Genomic DNA, 12,042 nt, shown 5'->3' on the forward strand with positions numbered 1-12,042 from the left:
TATCTTCAATGCGTAAATACGTTTTTCACATATACGCCAATTTATCTTTGCTATTAATATGTTGGATTCATATTTCAGACATTTAAATTTTTGAACAAAAACTTTCAAAAAACTATTTTTTAACATCATTTGGCACTTGCACTAACTCTGAGGACCCCCTAAGGGTCACGGACCACCTGTTGAAGATCTTTGGTCTAAAGCATGCTAGACTCAGATTGGGCTCCAACTGTCTGGTATTACAGTTGAAATATGCAATCCGGCCACAGACACAATGTCAGCGAGCACTTTGTACTATGAATTCTTCAGGACAAGTAATAAGTTCAAGAATGTGAACATTTCCATTTCATGCTTAAAGCAAATGATATGACCTAATTTGATCCTATAGTGTGTTACTCTGCACTTTTGATTATTACACATAATAAAGCAAAATGATCATCTTAAAGTAGAAGATATACTGTCTCTGATGGCGATTTTAGACCCTTTTAGGGGGCTCAAAATTATAATAATAAACTTTTTTTTTTTTTTTTTTAAACAATTATAGGTTCAAACGGCTTAAAACAGTTTAATATCTTGTGTCCTTGAGTCTAGCTCTATCTAATAAATCAGAGGTAGAGCTGGAGTGCGGTTGTGTTTAACGTTGGTAGTCCCCAGAGAAGAAGTTGGTCATTTAATGGCGCAGATTAGAACCCAAATTGAAATGTAAGCAACTAAAATTGCTGAATGTTAGAACACTGTGTCAAACTGGTCGTTATTACTGTGACTTATAAAGTGTCAGGTTTAGTTCCATCATAGTGTCAAAAAACGTTAGCTGACAGTAGCTAGCTCAGAGATTATCGGCTAATGAAATTACTAACACTTTTGCAAGGCATTGTATCCGTGTCACATTCTCATTAGGGGCTGAGCCTCCCTAAAGGTCTGATCCTAGAATCGCCCCTGCTGTCTCTCACGTCACATAAATTATGAACAGGTAAGTAAGTGGTCTTGAAGTGGATTCTTTTTTTTTTTCCTTTCTCGGTCTTGACTGTCTCTCATTTGGACTCGGCCTTGACTCGTTCTCGACTAGTCCTGGTCTTGGAATTGTCTTGGACTCGACAAAGGCGGACTTGACTACAGCCCTGATTACAGCTGCCTTTAAGGAGTCACACTTTTAAACGTTGACAATGAGAACTGTCCCCATATAGAAAGAATAGGTGACCACTAGCGTGGTCTGCATGCAAAGGAAAACTGGCAGTGAAATCAGGCAGTAAACAGACTGCAGGCAATGGAAATCACCTGTACCACAAAGACATAAATGCCTCTTTGCATTCAAGGGTGTAAAAATCAACACTAAACACCTGGTCATTTGTTTTGTCTGCCCTATTGATGTATGTTTGCATGTTTCGGGGATTTCAGTCGCAAGTGAGCAAGAACTGCAAGAGAGACGAGAGAAGGAAGGAGACATACGGAGAGGTAAGTTGGAGTTTTGTGTTTAGCTTCTCACACCTTAATAATGAAAATAGAATTAAGGATAATTAAAGTGAGGAAAGGGTAAAAATCGTAAATTGTGCAGGTGAAAAATCTTACTGGCTAAAAGGGAATTTTTCCCTTAAAATTTTAACAGAAAGGAGCATTTAAGATAAGATACATAAACAGTATCTAAAATTAGTTAAAGTTGCAATGGAGTTCAGTCTATGTAGAATTCAAACCTTTAAATACCTTTATATTCAACACCCTTCCTTTTTTTATATATACGTAAATAGGACAAACTTAAAAGGTAAGTTCACCCAAATAAAACATTTCTTTCTCACCTACTTTACTTGTATCCATGCAGATGGTTGTGGTTGTATTTCTCCAGGTTTGGAGATATCACCCTCTGATATCTACAGCCTCCACACCCTAAAACACAGGAGGTAAAGTGGATTTCATTTGTGCTCATAGTTTTGAAAAATGACCTTAAAGGAACTGAACGGCAATATTTCTTTCCAGAAACAGTCTTCACTTGAATTAGTGTGCTGATTTCACCTCCGTGGTGCAAATGAGGCCCTGAGAGCAAAGAACTAAACAGGCATCTGGTGAAAGTCTGAAAATACCCTCAAAACGTAGCAGGGATGCTCCACAGTGTCTACTTCCAAAAATAATCCTCTCATTGTGTTTGATAGCCTAATGCAAATCAGAAACAATAGTCTGAGTAAGTTTTAAGGACGCATCATTTTCCACCTTCTTAATTCTACCTTCTCATTTGTAACTATTTATATACAGTTACAGGGGTCATAAGTAACAAATCTATTAAAAAACATCTTCTCTGACATTGAACCGAACACAGGATGAAGTTTCATGCTGATAATCCCTCTCTCTTTGACTTGGCAGAAATCATTTAGGTGTGACACTATCAGAGATTGCCAGCATGTCTAAACCTGGGATATTCAGCAACAACTATATTTTTGCTATCTTCGATCAGTGTCGCACTGTCGCGCAGTGGCATACAATCTTTCTGGTCACTGACGCTTTCATCCTGGTCACAGGAGTGGCGGCTAATGTTGCCCTGCTTTGGCTATTTATGAAAGAAAGGAAAGCACTGTCAGCCTCACAGGTACAGTAGATATTCATTTATTTATGTTAAGCAACAGGTAGTTTCAGCTGGGTTAGGGTTAGGGGCATCTGCTTGGCATTGGAGAAATTCTATAAGACACTGTTTTCTTGTTAAACTTTAACCTACACGTGTTGAACCTTTGTCTCTCAGGTTCTAGGTGTGAATCTTGTTGCGATGGATCTTCTCTACGTGTCTTTAAAGCCTGTCAGCTTGATTTTCGACGCTAAGAGTCCAGACAACAGAAATAATTCAGGTGAACACTGCCGGAGACTGGTTACGAGCTTACCGTTGCAGTGGCAGACGAAAATGTTTTGGAATGAAATTAATTACTTTAGTGAATTGCCACCATTTTTCTTTAAGTCTGACTCTATCTGCTCCCTCATCTGTGTTTTTCAAGTGGAAACACCCAGTCAGCCTTAGCAAAAAGCAGTGACGTGGGTTACCACAGTAAGCTAAAAAATTTAGTAAAATGCTAACACCAACATATAGGCCTGTTTGGGAACCAATATGACATCAGAAAAATTGAAGCTCCTTCGATGTCAATCCTGTCCAAATGGTTTTAGAAAGCCTTTAAATTTGTCTGCAAAAGCCAAGTTCTAACCCTGAAATCGTCTATTATTCACCATATTTTTCAGCCACTGCCTGGCAACAACCCTTCCCACCACCTCCAATAGATAGGGTGAAAGACGTCTTCAGTATGTTCAACGTGATTGGCTGCCCCCTGCTGCTAGCCTGTATGTGCATTGAGCGCTACCTGGCGGTGGTTAGACCTGTGCTGTACCTGAGAGTGAGGAAGTGGGAGTACAGAATGGCTGTTTCTGCTGTAGTGTGGGCCATCACCTTGTCCTTCTGTCTGGTTACTGGTAAGTGCTGGCTAAGAGTTCAGCACAGAAACTCTGTATTGACCTCTGCATCATGTTTGAGGATTGATGATTGATGAATTTCAGAAAGCATCTTCCCTCCCAAGTGGAATTTAAAGAGCTCCCATTATACTCCTTTTCAGCATCATATTTGTACTCTCGGGGTCTACTAGAAGAGGTTTACTGTACATGCTTTGATGTTCAACAAATGTATTATGTTTCTCACACTGCCCATTGTATTGCAGCGCCTCTGCCTGAAACACTCTGTCTGATATCTTGGCCCCGCCTACCCGAAAAGCCCAGTCTGCTCTGATTGGTCAACCAAATTCAAACTAGCCACTGGGTGGTCTGTGTGTGCTCAGGCAGCACTTATTGACCCTTTGCACGTGACGTCACACTCTGCTCCCGCGAATTATGAACGCCATGACGGACGGCGGAAGAGCTATTCTGTAGACGGATGGCAAGTCAAACGAGTACGTGTTCGCTGTTCGTGTTCTCACATACACAATCTGCAGAGTAATCCTCACCAACACAAGCATGTGTATGTATTGCCTTTCTGTTTTAAATGACTGATAAATAATAATAATAAAACTTCCTCACCCAGCTAACTGCTGTGCTAACCAGCTGTTCCTGCTAACAGGTCCCACATAACTATCATTGGTTATTCACTGACCTACATATCCCAAAAAGAAAGCCGTTCCCTTGATCATTTAACTTAACACACATACAAAAAATATTGGTTAAATTAAAGATGACATGGCACAGAAACTAGCTTCAAAAAGCGCAAACAACCAAATTAAATGCGGGTCTGCCGGTTAGCCGACCAGCTAGCTGCAGCCAGAGCCATATCACTCTGGCTGCAGCGAGCCGACCAGCTAGCTGCAGCTAGGTATGGACTGCTCGCTAGCTGCAGCTAATATAATCACAGATAAAAAGATGGCTAGATGTTACATTATGTGTGGTTACTACTGATCATATACACTCCGTGATTTACTGCATGGATTAACGTGTGATGAATGTGAATGACTGCACTTCCCAGAGCTGGGATGCGTTCAGGCATCCATTAGAAAGTTGCATTGGCTCAGCCAGTGAACAACGGTACGTGGGTAGCCACGACCGACCGTGTCCCCTAAAAACATAGACTACTTGTTATATAACTCTTTACTTAAGTAAAGAATAGATGTTAATACAAAATAAACCCTAGATTGATGTCTTATCTTTGCCATTATGAGGTACCTCCCCCCGCCGTTAGCGTATCATCGTGTCCCTGAAACTTTCCGCTCGTCTACTACACTGTTTAGCTTGTGCTTCCAGTGATTCTACCGTCCGTCATGCCGTCGTCAAGTGGTCGTGGTCACGTGTTTACAAAGGGTGAATGGGCAGCACATATAAAAAACTGGGCTGGCATTCTCAATCAGTGACATCACTAGTTGAGCAATTTCAAACAGGAATGGGGGCAAGGCGTTTCAGGCAGTTGAGAAAAAGTGCTCTCTGTAGGAGAGAAAGTTCCATTTGTCAAATGTGTTTTTTTGTACTGTATATATCTGTTACATACACAAAAACTAAATAACACACTAAAAGATGGGTTTAAAAAAAGCATAATAGGGGCTTTTTAATGTTTTAAACTGACATTTTAATTTCCTTGTGTTTTACAGGTTTAGTGAATAACGTAGCTTTCATTCTGGTGCCTGTTTCCACCATCGTCTCCTGCCTCTTCCTCCTAATGCTCGCCTGCCTTGGGAGTGTGGTGTGGTCACTGCAGCAGCAAAGTCCTGCCCACACCACATGTGGTAACCAAGCCCACTCTGCATCACCCTTAAAGAGGCGGGCAGTGGCTAATGTGTTGGTTGTGGTCGTGCCTGCAATGATGGCTTACCTCCCAGTCCTGCTGATGCTTCCCGTAGTCTTATACATAATCTATTGCGTTGATTATTTTGATCCGGGAATTTGTAATGTTCTTGAATTATCTTCGTTATTCCCCAGGTTTGGTGTATACATAGGTCCTCTGTTCTATCTCTCTAAGGCACGTCAAATGTGCTGCCTAAGTGAAACAGGAAAGACACTTAATGAATAGAGACCATAGTGAACAGTGAATGTGTGACTTAGTGTATCTTTTTGGTAGTCTTGCATTGCCAGACCTATCTACACAGCACTGCGGAGTAGTGTCTGACCCCTCCACACATACATCTCCACACATACATTTTGGGATAGGAGAAAAAAAATGCTCTAGGTTGTTTGCATTTCTTTAAACCAATCACAATCGTCTTGGGCAAAGAAGACGCCACATACGATACTAAATTAAGTTAACTTTTTATACAATACAGTAACGTGAGCTATTTAAATTAGCTGGATACATGGTTAAATCTTATTTGCTCTTACCAGTGTGTCATCGTGTGTGCGACTCCGTGCCAGTCGGTGCCAAAACGTCCCAGTTACAGAGTAAATACAGTAAAGATAATCTTTATAAAACTTTAAAGGGGTGATAGAATGATTATATAGGGTATTTCACGCTGTTCCTTGAGGTCTCCTAATAGGGTATGTAACATTGGTTGGGCTGAAAATTGCCCAAATGCTATTTTATGGGCCCATAACTACCCTGTGAATATGGCCCTATTTGTAACAAGAGCTTTTCTTCCAAATATGGTATGAACATGAATATTTAGATGAGCTGCGCGCTGATTGGTTTGAGCGAACCACATAGAAACACATTGGAGACTAGACAGCAGGTCTCATATTTCAGACATCGCAATGTTTCGTTACTAAATTCACTTCTGAGACTTTTTTATGCGAGAAATCATCTATATAAAGCTCAAAATGTTTGGCTAATTGCAAATTTGGTAAGATGTGTTGGATTTCAGGAGGTCCACACAGTCTGACGAGACAGCGGCAGCCCCGCTGCGCTCCATACCCAGGAGAAAGTCACTGTTTCTGGGTTCGCTACTGGACAACCGGGGCTCAGGGCTCCGCGGAGCTGTCCGGCTGCCGGCATAATTATAATATATTTACAGTTTGAATTTTGTCACGCCACTTATATAACAGCTACCCTAAGGTCATACAAAGCTAAAGCTTGTGTCCGATTTCAATTTAATGCATTTTTGTGAATAGGAGGGGTTTCGTTAGCTGCTAGTGTCCATTCAATCCTATGGGTGGCTAAAGATCGAGGCTAGCTACCTAACTACACTTTCGGCATAACTATAATATATTTACAGTTTGAATTTCGTCAAGCCATTTATAGAACAGCTACCCTAAGGTCTTACAAAGCTAACGCTTGTGTCTGATTTCATTTTAATGCATTTTTGCAGGCCCTGGAGCTCCGTCAGGAAGGAGATCCATCTAGCTCGCAGCGAGCTGGGGTCTATGAATGAGGACACGCCGGATGGCGAGGCAGCACCGGCCGCTGTCACATTAGCCTGCTTAGCTCCTGCTGAACTGCGACACACAGTCTGACAAAATTTACTATTAGCCATCAACTTTCATAAAACGGCCCATATTTTATTTTTATTTTTTTTAATAATTTTTTTGGGGCTTTTCCCTTTATTAAGTAGCGACAGTGGATAGACATGAAAGGGGGAGAGAGATGGGGGATGACACGCAGCAAAGGGCAGCAGGTCGGATTCGAACCCGCGCTACTGCAGGACTCAGCCAACATGGGGCGAATGCTCTTTCTGGGTGAGCTAGAGGACGCCCCAAAACGGCCCATATTTGACCTCTACATAGTTGATTTCTTGCATAAAAAAGTCTCGGAACTGAATTTAGTAATTAAATAGCTAGATTCAGAAGACTAAGCTGACTTCAGGTCAGTGGTGTAGCCTATGCAAATGTTGGGGCGTGACAAAGACTAGGAGTTGAGAAGTTGACTTTAACTTTTAGCTTTGTTGAGATTCGCCCGTTTTCAGCAGCAGTTTCAAATTGTGAGATTTGCAGAGGAAAGGGGTGTCAATGGGATTTTGAGGTTCTATGTATACTATTTTCCCTCCAAACTGTCGTTTTTCAACTATGACAAGGTAAAATCGGTTTTGCATTCCATCACCCCTTTAAAATCATTCCCAGAAAGAGCCAAGCAGGCCTGTCTTGTTGTACAATCAAAATGTTCTTCAAAACTTGCCATTATTTACCGTGTAGTTTGCTAGCTCAAAGTTTGTTGTTGTTTCCCGAAGCAAGAGTTAGATAACAGCCAAACACATTGCTGGAACACCTGGTGCCAATTATCCTGGAAATGAACTGTCGTTGATCCAGACTATCTTTTTGCAAGCTGTTATATTATCAACATGCATTAAATAAGGAAATCCAAATTTACAATCAGTGTCCAATTTCATCAGGCCAACGTTTCAAATAATGATATAAATGTATGTAAAAGTAACAGGCATTTCTGTCTTGTGTCTTGTGTTGCATTGTAAACTTTACACCTATATGTGTAAATATGTTTTTCATATATTAAATATTGTGAGTACAAATGGTTTCAACCTTTAGGAGAAGGATAGTAGATTTGGTTTAATCAATTTTCATTTCATTCATTTGTAAGTGGCAACGCACATTTATCACTATTTCTGTAAACTTGCCCGGCTGGCTCATTTTCAATGTAAATCCTTTAGCAAGATGTTTTGAAACCAATGAGGTTATTTTAGGTATTAGAAGTATGGAGCATTTTAAATCTGAGGAAATTAGTAGAATATCCTCAGCATAATGTCAAATCTTAGACTCAAAAACTGGTATTATGACCAATTTAGATTATTCCTAATGGCTATGGCTTTTATATTGTTAGTACAAATATTAGCCCCTTGAGAAGATAGGTACTTTCTTGTTTGCAATGAATCCAAAATGCTTGGTCTCTTAAGGCACAAGGCAACATTGTGGAACAGCCTGCAAGCTGACACGGTTCAGTGACTTCTTTAACAGATTTGCTTTAAAAGCATTTACTTACGTGTTCTGATCCTGCTTTGTTGCCTTCATTTTCTGTGAGTTTGTATAATAAGAAATAAAGAATGACTATTCCTATTTATTCCAGGATTTAACACACCATATAGTGATACCAATATGGATGGACATGAAAATCATTAATTTACATTAAAATAAAAAGTTGCAAATGCATCGTAGCATTTAAATGTTCTTCGTTTCATTTCCTTCTTTCCTGTGATGGTCCTGCCCCAGTATCAGCCATAACTACAGCAGATAGCTTCTAAAATAACATTAGAATACAATTAGGCCTACATAAAGAAATCTCCTGCTTCCTTTTACCTGGCTGGATACAATAACACTGTCTTTTCCGGTGTTACGCCAAAATCTGTGACCCTTCAGAGTGTGTGCTCTGTAGCGCCGTCTACCTGGCGAAAATCATTTTGTGACTTCACGGGGAATATCGGAGCTGGGCCAAGGCATTAATAAAAACTATATAAAACTAGCGTTCTTTTCACTGTTAGTCTCGTTTGCTGTTACTAGTCATTTATGATCATCAAATGAAAAATTACACAGTTTCCGAAACATTTAAAAGTTACATATAGTTAATTCATGTATTTAGTTGATTCGAAAATGAGTTATGCGTGAGATTCCTGCCTCTGGCTAATTTAACAGCTACTCACAAGGACATAACAAAATTTAAATTAGACAAAATAGAATAGGAGACCATTTATGAAAATTTGTTTTACTTTCAAAGACCTCCGTTCCTTGTTACAGCAGATACACCAACGACAATGTGCACATACATATATCAGACATTTTGTCTTTCGATAGCAGGACATGTTCAACACGCTTTAGTGTCCATTTCAAATGGCACTGATGGCAACAGCAAATATTGTCCAACAGTTTTGCTCATAAAGCGAGAGCACACAACGGTTGATTTACAATTGCACCTGTTCAGAAACAGCATGTGTTCAAGGCAACACAAGCACACAATGTGCTTTCAAGATTAGAGGAACCAGTGATATAACTTTACAGGTGCAGTACGAAGGCCAGTCTAAAAGTCACTCTTCAGTACATTTCAGGGGTTATTCTGGAATAAAATGTCTTTTACTTTTTTAATGAACTCACTTTCCCCTCAGCCTGCCAACCCAAGATGATTAACATGTTCTAATTAATCTGTTCATATGTGGTCATTCACGATCGTGGCCACACATGCTCAGACCTCAACCTGTCTTGTGGCAGCATTGCATTCTGGACTTTCTTTTTGGCTAATTAGGGCATTAAAATTGGTCTCTCAATTTGCCTCTCCACTGATGAGTTTTAATCTAGGCGCTTTGATTTTGGAATGACACCAAATCTAAAAAGCCACCAAAAAAATTAATTAATTCAGAATAGCTGTTGAGATGCTTCCAGGTTATTTTTTTCCTTTTTAAGAGGCTGCTGTGGTAATGGGACATTCAGAAATAGATAAACTACAAAAGTACTGTCTCCCTACCAAGACGCACACTATGGCTAATTTCTGTGCAGTGTTAAGTGCGATTTATGCTTCTGCATTAAATCAACGCCGTGGCTACGTAAGTGGGTACGTGGAGATACTGCGTAGCCTGACGTGCCCCTCTTAAAAAATGTTACACATTTACACGTCGCTCGGCCGTGGCTTGGTAGCATTGCATTTCCCCCGACTCATTTCCTGGTTCTCCTTCTCCATAAACCAAATCAAGGAGAGGGTTAACTTTTCCTGGTACAGGTTTCCCAGCTTGGTCAGAAAGTCACAGGGGAGACACTTTGTTTCTCCCACTATGACTCTAGAGTCGACAAATACACACACATGGTTCTCTGCTATTCTCTTAAAGAGATCGACACACACACACACACACCAACGCACAAGTATAAACTTCAGGCCACCTACGTAGGCTACGGCAAAAGCTCTGTGTAAAGCCTCCGCAGAACCATAAATCACTCTTTAGGCTGTTCAAATACTATTTTGGGGCAACAGGAAGGATAAGAAGAAGAGGTATGCTGTATAAGACATGACAAAACAGTAATACATTGGCCTAAATACATGATGGCTTGTCCCTTGTCCACTGGAAAACATTCTCCCATCCGCGGTGGGCCTTCCATATTGTCCCAAGAGTTCAGTATACAGTGGAGTACCTTCACAGAACTCTCTGGAGTCCAATAAAATACTGTTTGTGGAGGCACAGCAGACACAGTATAGGCATACTGGGGCTCAGTTCGTTAGTACACATTCAATATGAAAACAGACACTTTAGAAAGACCCGCTCTGCTCAAAGATGTGTTTTCTCTACTGATATTGATAGCATGATTTGTGACATCACAACTGAAAAACCCTTCGATATACAGTATAAACAAAAAAAATGACTTTTCAGTGAAGGTTGCATCGAGTGGTTAAACTTTTGAAACTAGAGATGTATTGTTCAGTTTCAGCTTCATTGATTCTATTTTCCGAGGAACCTCACGGACAGAATTTGGTTGTATTTATGTTGGTTTTTATTTTTTTAAGTTGAATGTAGAGCCTGTTTTCTTAAATAGACAGTCCCAAAGGAAAGCTTTCGCCATGAAACACAATTCCATGGTAGTATTTTAATAGCGTTAGCTCTAATTGCTAATAGCTGTTATTAGCTAGCTTGTAAAATTGGACATTGTTTGTTGGTGGTGCCAGATGTTGGTCTCTTGTAATTTAGTTGTAAAAACATTTGCCCACATCATTCTCTAATGGTTCAAAGTCTAATAATTCTTTCATAATTTATTCTGAGCGTGCACGTATTGTTAGACTCAGTTGGGCTGATGTTCTCAGATCATATGGTAATTCAACACGGTCTCACGGCAGTTCGTGAAATGGTCACGTTATTTTTAATCTATTGATTCGTGTACCCGGACACGTTTCTCTCGTTTTTTACGTGGTGGTGAGTACGTAATGTGAAGCATCTATATGGAGGTTGGGTTTAGGAAAAGAAGAACGGGGAAAAGGACACGCCACACGTCGGGACACGAGCCGGGGTCTCTGGGGGACTCGCGGAAAAGAACAACGGGGAAATTAAACGTCACACGCCAGGACACGATCCCCGGTCTCCGGGGTGCAAGTCCTGTGTTGTTTGACCCACACACCACCCCAACCAATCTCCCTGTGCGGATTTTCGGCATTTCATACTACTCGCTACCGTAGTCGTGCTGTGATCACAAAAGAGGCTCTCATTTAGTTTAAAAATCATGTAAAAAACAATAGAAACGTGTCCGGGTACACGAATCAATAGATTTAAATAATGTGACCATTTCACAAACTGCCGTGAGACTGGGTTGGATAATTCTACACCACTCAGTGGCGTATGAGAGTTGTAATAGTACCCAGGGTACGATTTGTTGATCATGCACAACAAAACAAAACATGCAAGAATTAAATCCCCACTTTCAATACCATGGATATAGAGCCACTCGGCCAGCCATGCCGAAACACTTATTAATGCACTTCAATACCCAATGGAATATAATCTCAGAATGAAATAGCACATAAAATACAGGTCTTTCAAGCCGGAGAGCAGAGTTCACTTTGCAGCGAAAACAAAGTACTTTCACCCAGGAAACGCTCGTTTGTTCTGCGGGAGTTTTTTAATCCAAACCACGATCTTTTTCCTAAACTTAACTAGTCGTTTTGGTGCCTAAACTTAACTGTCAGCACTGCATGACGCTCCCTTTTTC

The sequence above is a fragment of the Perca fluviatilis genome, chromosome 23, assembly GCF_010015445.1.
Source record: "Perca fluviatilis chromosome 23, GENO_Pfluv_1.0, whole genome shotgun sequence".
Classification (NCBI taxonomy): Eukaryota; Metazoa; Chordata; class Actinopteri; order Perciformes; family Percidae; genus Perca; species Perca fluviatilis.